This window comes from Puma concolor, chromosome B4 (assembly GCF_028749965.1).
Source record: "Puma concolor isolate L17-30 chromosome B4, mPumCon1.1.hap2, whole genome shotgun sequence".
Taxonomy (NCBI): domain Eukaryota; kingdom Metazoa; phylum Chordata; class Mammalia; order Carnivora; family Felidae; genus Puma; species Puma concolor.
The window spans coordinates 88,415,059-88,426,457 of NC_141673.1; the positions used below are offsets into that span (position 1 = coordinate 88,415,059).

General features: G+C 45.0%; 2 pseudogenes across 2 annotated transcripts in view; both read left to right on the forward strand.

Moving 5' to 3' along the window:
• Positions 1-11,399, forward strand: part of LOC147579277 (cationic amino acid transporter 3 pseudogene) — a 489,600-nt pseudogene that overhangs the window by 246,860 nt on the left and 231,341 nt on the right. The window lies entirely within an intron of this gene.
• The window catches only part of LOC112867847 (cationic amino acid transporter 3 pseudogene), an 80,059-nt pseudogene that overhangs the window by 626 nt on the left and 68,034 nt on the right, over positions 1-11,399 (forward strand). The gene's annotated exons all lie outside the window — the stretch shown is intronic.

Here is an 11,399-nt window from a genome sequence, read left to right on the forward strand (position 1 = left end):
CATGCTGTTCTGCCATCTTGGGTCCTCCCTTGATGTGAGTTTTTTAAACCAAGTGCTGTGAGCTGGCTTCCCCCTGGTGTCTATGAAGTATGCTTTTTTAGGAGTAGCAGCACCAATTGGAAGACCCCTGGATTAGGAATCAAGAAAACGTAGTTCCAATTCTGGCTCTAGTTATCAGCTGGGACCTTGTGAAGCAACACTTGTGTGAGCTGGGATGTCACCTGTTGTACAACCATAAAGGGAAAGCCATTCTGTTTGCCATCAGCCCGAATACTGGGGACCAGTAAAATGAAGGGGACTGGAGTGGGTGATGGCGTTTTAGGAGCCAAAGGTAATAAAGCATGCTAGTGGTAAGTGCTGCAGGACGGTTTTCTGAATTAGAAAATCATGGGAATTTGCTGGTACCAAGGATTACCCAGCCTGGGCAGCCCTGCCCTATCTCAGGACCCAGGGCCCAGGGCTGGCTGTGCTTGGAGAGCTGTCCTATGCTGCCCTCTTGTGGCCATCAAGCCCTTCGCAGGTCCTGCTGAGAAGGTTCCCCTCAAGTGCTCAAGGCCCTGTTCCTTGCCACCTGGTGGAAATTACATATGAATCAGGAGAAGTGATCTATAGTCCTCCAAGAGTGCCTTTCCCCCTCATGTCCCCTGGTTTCTGGAGGCATTCACAACCTCTTAAAGGCTGGGGAAGTCTTCCTGAGATTTCACCCTCCTTACTATTGCCTGATTTTTAACTTTGGCTTTTGGGGATATGTGGTAGAGACAGGGAGCTGAGATCAACATATTGAGCAGAGAGCAGTTTCTCTTCCTCCCTGGATTCCATCTATAACCTTAGCTACCCAGGGTCATTGGGAGTTTTCAAAGAAAGACAACATGGTCTGGTGACATTTCTGGAGAAAATGGGTCTGGAGCAGACCAGGAATTATGTGTCTAGGCCTCTGAGAATTTGCACCTGAGCCCAGTCCCTCAGTCTCAGCAGGGAGATGGATTGGCAGGAGCCAGGAGGCAAGAGATGGGATGATGGAGGGAGATGACATATTTGACAGATGCTGATGTGACTCCTTATCTGCTAGCTCTGGAGTCCCCTCCCACCAACCAGGCTGCCCTTGACCCTCCCCTTCTAGTGCTTAGTGCTCATTAGTGACTACCTGTCTTTGGGGAGACATCCAGGGAGCAAAGTTGCATTGGGTGGGTAAGGGGGTGAGGAGGAGGGAGGGACATAAGGTAAGTGATGGAGAAAGAGGGGTTGGAATGACTGGGATTGTTGCTGGGATCCCATGATCACTGGGGTGCTTGGAAGGCTTGGCAGGGGAAACTGTCCTGGGGACAGATACTGACTTGCTGGGGGTGAGTGAGTGGGGATGGGGGTGGGAAGGAATACTGAAAGGGATTGAGTTCCATTGATTTAGGCACTTATTTTGGAAAATCTGGTAAAATATGATCCAAGGACTTTATTGAGTATTCTTATGTACAAGGAAGAGTTACAGGTGTCATAGGGGATTTTAGAGGGACACACATTTTCTGTTCCCCTTCCCTTATTTGAAGACCATCCACATCTCCTTCCTGGACTCGTTGCCCCACATGTGCCTGTATGAGGGGTGCAAGGAGCAGCTGGGCAGTTCTCACCTGGGATGCAGAGGCAAAGCTCTCAGTATTTCTGTTCTACACACACCCTCCCCCCCTAGGCAAAGCATCTGCAATGGGCCTCCTGCCTCTCCTCATTCCTCTTCTCACAGAATGTTCCAGACTCATAGATACCTGGCCTACGGGGACCTTAAGTGCCCTCCCAGAATTTCCAGTGGCTTATAGTGGATAAACCGGGGAGGATGAAGGCCAACTGGCAGGGAGGTGAGGCGAATCTCAAGTCCTGGAGAATATTTGATGAGGAGTCTCAGAGGGCTGTAGTCAGAGCCTGTGCTGCATCCTAATTTTCCAGCCTTTCATCTTTCACATGAAGGGCTGCATGCACAGTCCCCTCTGCTCCCTCTGAATAACTCACCCTAGGAGCTGCAGGGCAGCACTGGGAGGCAGAGGAGAGGGCAGACAGACACAGGGACAGGGAGAGGGACAGCAAGGCCCAATAAATTCAAGGCAGGACTGACAGAGTGGGTACAAGAAGGCAGAGACAGTCTGGGCACCCTGGAAAGTCCAAGAGACCAAGACACAGAGTCAAGAGAGGTAGACAGTCCAAAGTGGAATAGAGAGATAGGGAGATAAACTCAGAGACAGGAGAGAGGGAAGAGAGGAACATCCAGGGAGCAGATTGAAAGATCCAAGACAGACACAGAGAGACACCCAGAGGCCAGAGATAGTGGAAATACACATGGTCACAGATACATGAGTAGGCCCAGGCTCAGGAGGTGGGAAAGCCATGAACCCAGATCCAAAGACAGATCCATGGACATGGGGCCAGGGCTGAGGTGATAGAGAAGTGCACAGAGAGGGAGGGAGAGGGAGACACAGAAGGGAAAGGAGGTGGGGGCCAGAAGGGGAGGCAGTGAGAAAGGGAAGGTAGAGGTTGAAGAGAGTGGGATACAGACTCTGAGTCAAGGTCTCTGCTGCTGGTGTGTGTGTGTGTGTGTGTGTGTGTGTGTGTGTGTGTGTGACAGGAACACAACAATTTAGAGATCCATACAATATGACCTAATCCTGTGGTGCTGAAGGAGACCCCACACCCTCCCTCTGCAAGATTGCTCTGAGCAGTGGAGGTGGAGGGGGGAGAACAGAAACAAGATGTGAGTTAGAGAAAGACTGAGATGGAGAAGAATTGGCAGAGCCCTGACCGAGATCAGAGGCAGAGAACCTGAGAGTGGAACAGGGAGTAGAGAAGTGGGCAGAAGACAGACGGAGACAGATCAGGAGAAGGAATGTGATGGAGGCTGGTGTATAGAGACACAGGGAAAGGGAGGGAGCTTCTCACTGCATGAGGGAGAGAGGGGCAGGGAGAGAGAGGCTGTTGAGAAGCAGATGAGGGGAAAGGGGGAGAAAGCAAGGCACCTGTCTTCCCAGAGAGGCTGGGTTTGGATGAAACAACCCTGTGGGAGGTGGGGAGGTGGGCAGTGAGTGCTTTTTAGGGTGACCTTCTCTCTCTCATGTTTTAAGTATAGTGAACCTATTCCACACAAGCATCTTCTTCACGGGAGCACTTACAATTGCTGCTGCAGGTGCCTGGTCACCTGGTATCCTCTGCGGGGATTGGCTTCACAGCCTGCAGCACAGCCCTGAGCATCCTCACCAGAGACACATGTTTGTCCTTGGGGTGGATCTGATTTTTCAGAATTGCCAAGTTTTCTCCGGGGCTGGAGAATAAGGTGAGGACCCAGCTGGGAAGCCATATTTCTAGTTAAAAACCAGGTGAATGTGGGAAAACAGAGTGGAGGATATGCCCTCCCCCAAAATGGCTCTGAAAGGTCATTGTGAAAGAGACACTTGCAGCATGTGACACAGGGAGACATTCCTGGTGGCTGCTGGAGCCCAGATTAATGTTCCTGTCCATTTGTGAAATGCTTCCGGGAACATTCCCAGCCTGGTACTGGAGGGTGAGAACTGCATTTGCCTGAAATACTGGGTCTAGTGGTCCTGCCCTTTAGGAGCTTACAGTTCCCTCCCTGCCAACTGATATGCAAAGTTACCTAATGACAGTCAGCACAGACCAACAAATGCAAAGGACAAAGACAAATTCAGAATCAAGGCCAGTTAGTTCAGGGAAGGCTGCCTGGAGGAGGGGACTCTAGAGTGGGGTATAGAAGGAGAAACCTAACAGGACATTGGACAGAGGGAGAAAAGAGGAAGAGCACTTCTCTCTGTTGATTCTGAAGCAGGATGAGCAAACCATAAGGCAAGTAGAAGATTGTATTGGTGGTCTGGAATAAATTGGATTGGGAACCAGCATGAAAGGGAGTGGAGAGGCACAGATCTTATGGCTAGGCTAGAGGTTCTGAATTTGCTGGGAGAAGTGTTGGGGCGCCCTGGAGGGTGCCCTAAGATGTGTATTGGCACAATGGCGTGGAGGAGTACCCAAGTTTGTATGTCTTCTGTGTGTGTGTGTGTGTGTGTGTGTGTGTGTGTGTGTGTGTGTGTGTTGGGGGTGGGGGCAAGATATACATCAGGTCACTTTGTGCCAAGTGGCTTTGTGTCCCAGGTGCCTGTCTTTCCATCTGTGTGGGTGTTTGGTATGTCAGTATGTCTGAGCGCCTTTGTTCATTTGTGTGTCTCCTTATGGTAACATGTGAATGGTATGTCAGGTGCATCTTGTGTATTTTATTTGGCTGCACGCAGTGGAGGGAAGCATGTGTGCATGGGGGTATGTTGTGTATGTGTTTGTGTGTGTGCATGTGTCCGCAGGAGATGGGGGAGCCCTGGCTGCCCAAGCATCACCTTCTGTCTCTTTCCTTCCACTGGCTCCATCCATCCCTGCTGAGGTCCTGACAAGGCAAACAACAAAATGGGAAACAGCTATGTCCAGAGAGGCCAGAAAATTGTACACCAGGTACAGAGTCCCCCTGGGGGGAGAGGGGGCTCAAGAAGACCCAGGTGGCCAACAGGCAGACAAAGAGTCCTGCAGGCACAGGCTGCTCCTTGGAGCAGGTGCACTCACATGCACACATACTCTCAAGTACCCACAGGCCTGCCAGGCACAGAAGGACATACACACATTCATGATGTCCCTCTCCCCACCCTCCACCAAGCACTGTGGCCCTGCCTTTCATCACCTCCAAAAGCCTCCCAGGGTTTGGGGATATGGGGCTGGGGATGCTCACTGGGATTTAGGAGCCAATTGCTCCTTTCTTGGAAGGGTGTGTGTGTGTGTGTGTGTGTGTGTGTGTGTGTGTGCACGCCCACCCTCATCTTCAAGCCTTCCCACATCCTCACCTTCCCCAGTGCTCTTTGAGGCTGACTCCTGCTCCCCCTCTCTGAGCACTGTCTCTAACCCTGTGTCTCAGTCCCACATCCATCCCACAGGGTCTCTGCTCCCCGCTCTTGCTTTTCATCCTTTTGCATGGACTTTATCTTTGTCACCCATGCCTCTACTGTAACTCTCTACCTAGTGCCCTAGACTATAGCAGAGTTCCTTCTGTGACCACCCTTCTGCTCTGTCTACACCTGCCTTGGCCTCCCCCCACAGGTCCTCTGTCCACCCTACTGCATTCTGCCCATGGTTGCCACTACCTACAATTCTGATCAGAGGCTTGGGTGTGTCCCTGCCCAGGTTCTTCCTTAGATTGCCCTTTTTCATGTTGGTTTCAGGTGTGATCTCTGGGCTTTGCCCCCACTCCTTCCATGGGGGCTCTTCTGCCCCCTCCAGAGTTCCATTTTGGTCTGTTTCCTCCTCCCCCTTCCTGTTGTGTAGCTGTCTGCATTGCCTTCTGACTCTCAGTCTCTGCCAGGACTCCCCTGGTTGGTGGGGGGCTGTGGTAAAGCAGGAGGTCCTGGGCTGAGCTGGAATCCCAGCCCTGTTCCTCCCATGGAGCCTCTTCACCTGGGCTCACTCACCTGTAAAAGGTGGGAAATAATTGCAGGGGCAACAGGAAGTAATTCCTGGGACTGTAGGGAGAATTAGCACTGTGGTCAGGATGCAACATACTTGGCACATAGTAGGCACTCAATAAACATTAGCTTTTGTTTTTTGTCCTTCCTCAGTCTGCTCCCCTGTCGCCTTAGCCTGGAGTCAAAAATATATTAATAAGAGAGAAAAGAAAAATTAATAGACAGTATAAACCAAATCCAGCTAAATATCAGGAATTTCATATGGTTCAGCCTAACAAGTGCTCTAAGTTCTGAACACAGGAAATGTCCATGAGTGTGGACAAGAAGGGAGGGTGGGTACTGGACTGAACCCAGAACACAGGAAGCCATGTGAATTGTGGACTGGACCAAGCAAAGTCAATCCCAGGGAGGTTGGAGGCTGCCCAAAGTCCAGCCTGCATTTACCTGTGGTGGTAGTGCTGGCCACCCTCTGTCCCTGCAGTCATGGGCTTTGTCTGCTGGGGCTGCAGGGGATCTGGGAGTACATCTCCCCCAATAGTCTTACCTCCAGACAGAACCTGGACTTCTGAAGCCTCAGACTCACATCTTCCTCTCCACTCCCTGCATATCAGGTACACACACACACACACACACACACAGGGCCCCTGGTATTTCTTTTTTTTTTTTTTTTAATGAATTGTTTAAAGCCTATATTTATTTATTATTTTAATTTATTATTATTTTTTTAATTTACATCCCATTTAGTTAGCATATAGTGCAACAATGATTTCAGGAGTGGATGCCTTAATGATCCTTAACCATTTAGCCCACCCCCCCTCCCACAACCTCTCCAGTAGCCCTCTGTTTATTCTCCATATCTAAGAGTCTCTTATGTTTTGTCCCCCTCCCTGTTTTTATATTATTTTTGCTACCCTTCCCTTATGTTCATCTGTTCTGTGTCTTAAAGTCCTCATATGAGTGAAGTCATATGATATTTGTCTTTCTCTAATTCTGCTTAGCAAAATAACTTCAAGTTCTATCCACGTAGTTGCAAATGGCAATATTTCATTCTTTTTGATTGCTAAGTAATACTCCATTATATATATATATATATATATATATATATATATATATATATATACCACATATTCTTTATCCATTTATCCATTTATGGACATTTGGGCTCTTTCCATACTTTGGCTATTGTCGATAGTGCTGCCATAAACATTGGGGTGCATGTGCCCCTTCAAAACAGCATACCTGGATCCCTTGGATAAATACCTAGTTATGCAATTGCTGGGTCATAAGGGAGTTCTATTTTTATTTTTTTTGAAGAACCTCCATACTGTTTTCCAGAGTGGCTGCACCAGCTTGCATTCCCACCAACAATGAAAAAGAGATCCTCTTTCTCTGTATCCTCACCAACATCTGTTGTTGCCTGAGTTGTTAACATTAGCCATTCTGACAGGTGTGAGGTGGTATCTCATTGTGGTTTTGATTTGTCTTTCCCATTCATCTTTGATGATGAGTGATGTTGAGCATTTTTTTCATGTGTCAGTTGGCCATCTGGATGCCTTCTTTGAAGAAGTGTCTACTCATATCTTTTGCCCATTTCTTCACTGGATTATTTGTTTTTTGGGTGTTAAGTTTGGTAAGTTCTGTATAGATTTTGGATACTAACCCTTTATGTGATATGTCATTTGAAAATATCTTCTCCTATTCCATCAGTTGCCTTTTAGTTTTGCTGATTGTTTCCTTCGCTGTGCAGAAGCTTTTGATTTTGATGAAGTCCCAATAGTTAATTTTTGCTTTTGTTTCTCTTGCCTCCAGAGACATGTTGAGTAAGAAGTTTCTGTGGCCAAGGTCAAAGAAGTTTTTGCCTGCTTTCTCCTCGAGGGTTTGATGGCTTTCTGTCTTACGTTTAGGTCTTTCATCAATTTTGAGTTTATTTTTGTGTATGGTGTAAGAAAGTGGTCCAGGTCTATAGTTCTCCTTTTTAGTGGAGTCTTTGTCTGGTTTTGGAATCAAGGTAATGCTGATTTCATAGAAAGAGTTTGGAAGTTTTTCTTCCATTTCTATTTTTTGGAACAGCTTCAGGAGAATAGGTATTAACTCTTCCTTAAATGTTTGGTAGAATTCCCCTGGAAAGCCATCTGTCCCCGGACTCTTGTTTTTTGTCAGGTTTTTGATTACTAATCGATTTCTTTACTGGTTATGGGTCTGCTCAAATTTTCTTTCTTCCTGTTTCAGTTTTGGTAGTGTATATGTTTCTAGGAAGTTGTCCATTTCTTCCAGATTCCCCATTTTACTGGCATATAATTGCTCATAATATTCTCTTATTATTGTTTGTATTTCTGCTGTGTTGGTAGTGAACTCTCCTCTTTCATTCTTGATTTTACTCATTTGTGTCCTTTCCTTTTACTTTTTGATCAAACTGGCTAGAGGTTTATCAATTTTGTTAACTCTTTCACAGAACCAGGTTCTGGTTTCATTGATCTGTTCTATTTTTTGTTGTCGTTGTTGTTGTTTATTTGTTTTGATAGCATTGATTTCTGCTCTACTCTTTATTATTTCCTGTCTTCTGCTGGTTTGGGGTATTATTTGCTGTTCTTTTTCCATCTCCTTAATGTGTAAGGTTAGGTTGTGTATCTGAGACCTTTCTTCCTTGTTTTGGAGGGTCTGGATTGCTATATACTTCCCTCTTATGACCGCCCTTGCTGTATCCCAGAGGTTTTGGAATGTGGTATTATCATTTTCATTGGATTCCATGTCCTTTTTCATTTCCTCTTTAACTTCTCGGTTAGCCCATTCATTCTTTAGTAGGATGTTTTTTAGTCTCCAAGTATTTGTTATCTTTTCAAATTTTTTCTTGTAGTTGATTTTGAGCTTCAATAGCATTGTGGTCTGAAAATATGCGGGGTTTTATCTTGACTTTTTGTACTTTCTGAGGGCTGATTTATTTCCCAATATGTGATCTATTCTGGAGAACGTTCCATGTGCACTGGAAAAGAATATGTATTCCTCTGCTTTTGGATGAAATGTTCTGAATATGTCTGTTAAGTCCATTTGGTCCAGTGTGTCATTAAAAGCCACTGTTTTCTTGTTGATTTTCTGTTTAGCTGATCTGTCCATTGTTGTAATTGAAGTGTTGAAGTCCTCTACTTTTATAATATTACTGTCGATAAGTTTCTTTATGTGTGTGATTAATTGATTTATATGTTTGGGTGCCATCACATTTGGAGCATAAATGTTTACAATTGTTAGGTCTTCTTGGTGGATAGACCCTTTAATTATGATATAATGCCCTTCCACATCTCTTGATACAGTCTTTATTTTAAAGTCTGGATTGTCTGATATATGTATGGCCACTCCAGCTTTCTTTTGTTGACCATTAAGCATGATAGATGGTTCTCCATCCCCTTACTTTCAATCTGAAGGTGTCTTTAGGTCTGAAGTGGGTCTCTTGTAAACAGCATATAGATGGATCTTATTTTCTTACCATTCTGTTTCCCTATGTCTTTTGATTGGAGCATTTAGTCCATTGACATTTACAGTGAGTACTGAAAAATATGAATTTATTGCCATTATGTTGCTTGTTGAGTTGGAATGTCTGGTTGTGTTCTCTGGTTTTTTCTAGTCTTTGTTGCTTTTGGTATGTATGTATGTATGTATGTATGTATGTATGTATGTATGTATTTTCATCTTTTCTCCCCTCAGAGAGTCCTCCTTAAATTTTTTTGAAGGGATGGTTTAGTGGTCGCAAACTCCTTTAATTTTTGTTTGTGTGGGAAATTTTTATCTCTCCTTCTGTTTTTAATGACAGCCTTGCTGGATAAAGAATTCTTGGCTGCATATTTTTCTGATTCAGCACATTGAATATATCCTGCCACTCATTTCTGGCCTGCCATGTTTCTGTGGCTAGGTCTGTTGCAAATCTCATCTGTCTTCCCTTGTAGTTTAAAGATTTTTTTCCCTTGCTGCTCTCATGATTCTTTCCTTGCCTGAGTATTTTGTGAATTTGGCTATGATGTGCCTTGTTGATGGTTGGGTTTTGTTGGTCTAATTGGGGTCCTCTTTGCTTCCTGGATTTCGATATCTGTGTCTTTCCCCGGGTTATGAAAGTTTTCCATTATGATTTGCTCACATAACCCTTCTACCCCTATTTCTCTCTCTTCCTCTTCTGGGACCCCTATGATTCTGATGTTGTTCCTTTTTAATGAGTCACTGATTTCTCTAATTCTTAAATCATGCTCTTTTGCCTTAATCTCCCTATTTTTCTCTGCTTCATTATTCTCCATAAATTTGTCCTGTATATTGCTGATTTGCTGCAGTGGCTCTTCCATCTTTGCCGCCATGACATCCATTTGAGATTGTAGCTCAGTTATAGCATTTTTTATTTCATCATGAATAGATTTACTTTTTTTAATCTACACAAAAGGGGATTCTAATCTATTTTTGACCTCAGCTAGTATTCTTATTATCATGATTCTAAATTCTGGTTCAGACATCTTGCTTGCATCTGTGTTAAGTCCTTGGCTGTTGTTTCTTCCTGCTCTTTCTTTTGAGGTAAATTCCTTTGTTTCATCATTTTGAAGGGAGAAAGGAATCAATGAGGTAAAACCAATTAAAATTAAAAACTTAAAAACAACACACACACACACACACACACACACACACACACACACACACAAATCAAATAAATGATGGTAGATCCCAGATGTGTTTTGGTCTGGGCGTTGAAAGGAGCTTGATAGATTAGAGAAGAAAAGGGGGATAAAAGGAAAATGAAAATTTGAAAAATAAATGAATACAATGAAGTAGAATAATATGGAATAATGGAAGTAAAATAGAATTTGAAAAATTGACAAAAACAGTAAAAATTAAGGAGAAATATTTTTAATAAAAACTGAAAATAAAAATATTTTTTTCTATTTCTGTATTCAAGAAAAAGAAAAGAAAAAAAATGAAGAGAGGGACCACTGAACAGACTGAAATACGATTGTATTGCATCGTTTTCTCCTAGACGTCAAACTATGAAGCACTTTATAGTCCATAAATGAAGCAGATGGAGAGACTTATGGTGTTCCTGAAGTGTGAGGTTGACCCCATTGTGCAGGTCTTAGTGTAATTGGCTCCATTCTCCAAGAGATGGCGCTGCTTAGCTTATTGGGGTGGATTGTTGTGGTGCTTGTAGGTGTGCATGGCATGCACCAGAGGGGTGAAAATGGAGTCACCCAGCTACCCATTCTCTAGTATCGGAACTCTGTTCTCCCAATCAGCAATCGGACACCCATCTTTTGTCTCTGGCTTTTGTCCACTCCCCACTTTTACACTGTCCATGACCAAGCAGTCAGGCTCCCAGGCAGCACCTCCCTCAAGAGTTTTTTTTTCAGAAGCAGCTGTTTTTCCCGCCCCCTTACTTCTGAGGGACTGTGGCTTTGACCCGTTCTGCCCCTCTGTAGGAGTATCTCACAGAGCAATGGCCAAGTGCTGGCTGCACCTAGGAACTTTCACAGGCCCATGCTGCTGCCAATCCTGAGACTGTGGCTGGTGCCAGCCACTCCAGAAAAAGTTTACATGATCGTGTAACAGCAACATTTCAGGGATTATGGAAAATCACAAGACACATCTGTCACCAGGCTTCCCCCTTAATGTCCTTGTTCCAGCACCAGCTGATGTGGTTGTTCTCTGGGGTTTGCTGTCACCTTTGCCTGTGGGGTAGCTACCCAGCCTCTACCAAATGTCCTCCCAGCAGAGGAGCCACCACCTCTCCCTGTGTGACCCAAGGACCCCTCGGACCTCACTTTCTGCTCCTGGGGATACACCCTTCCCTCCAGAGCACACCAGGTAATGAGATGTGGTGTTTCAGACTCTGTGCTCCCCTGTTTATAGAGTCTTAATGGAATTTAAACCTTCTCCTTTCTCCTTTCTCCATTT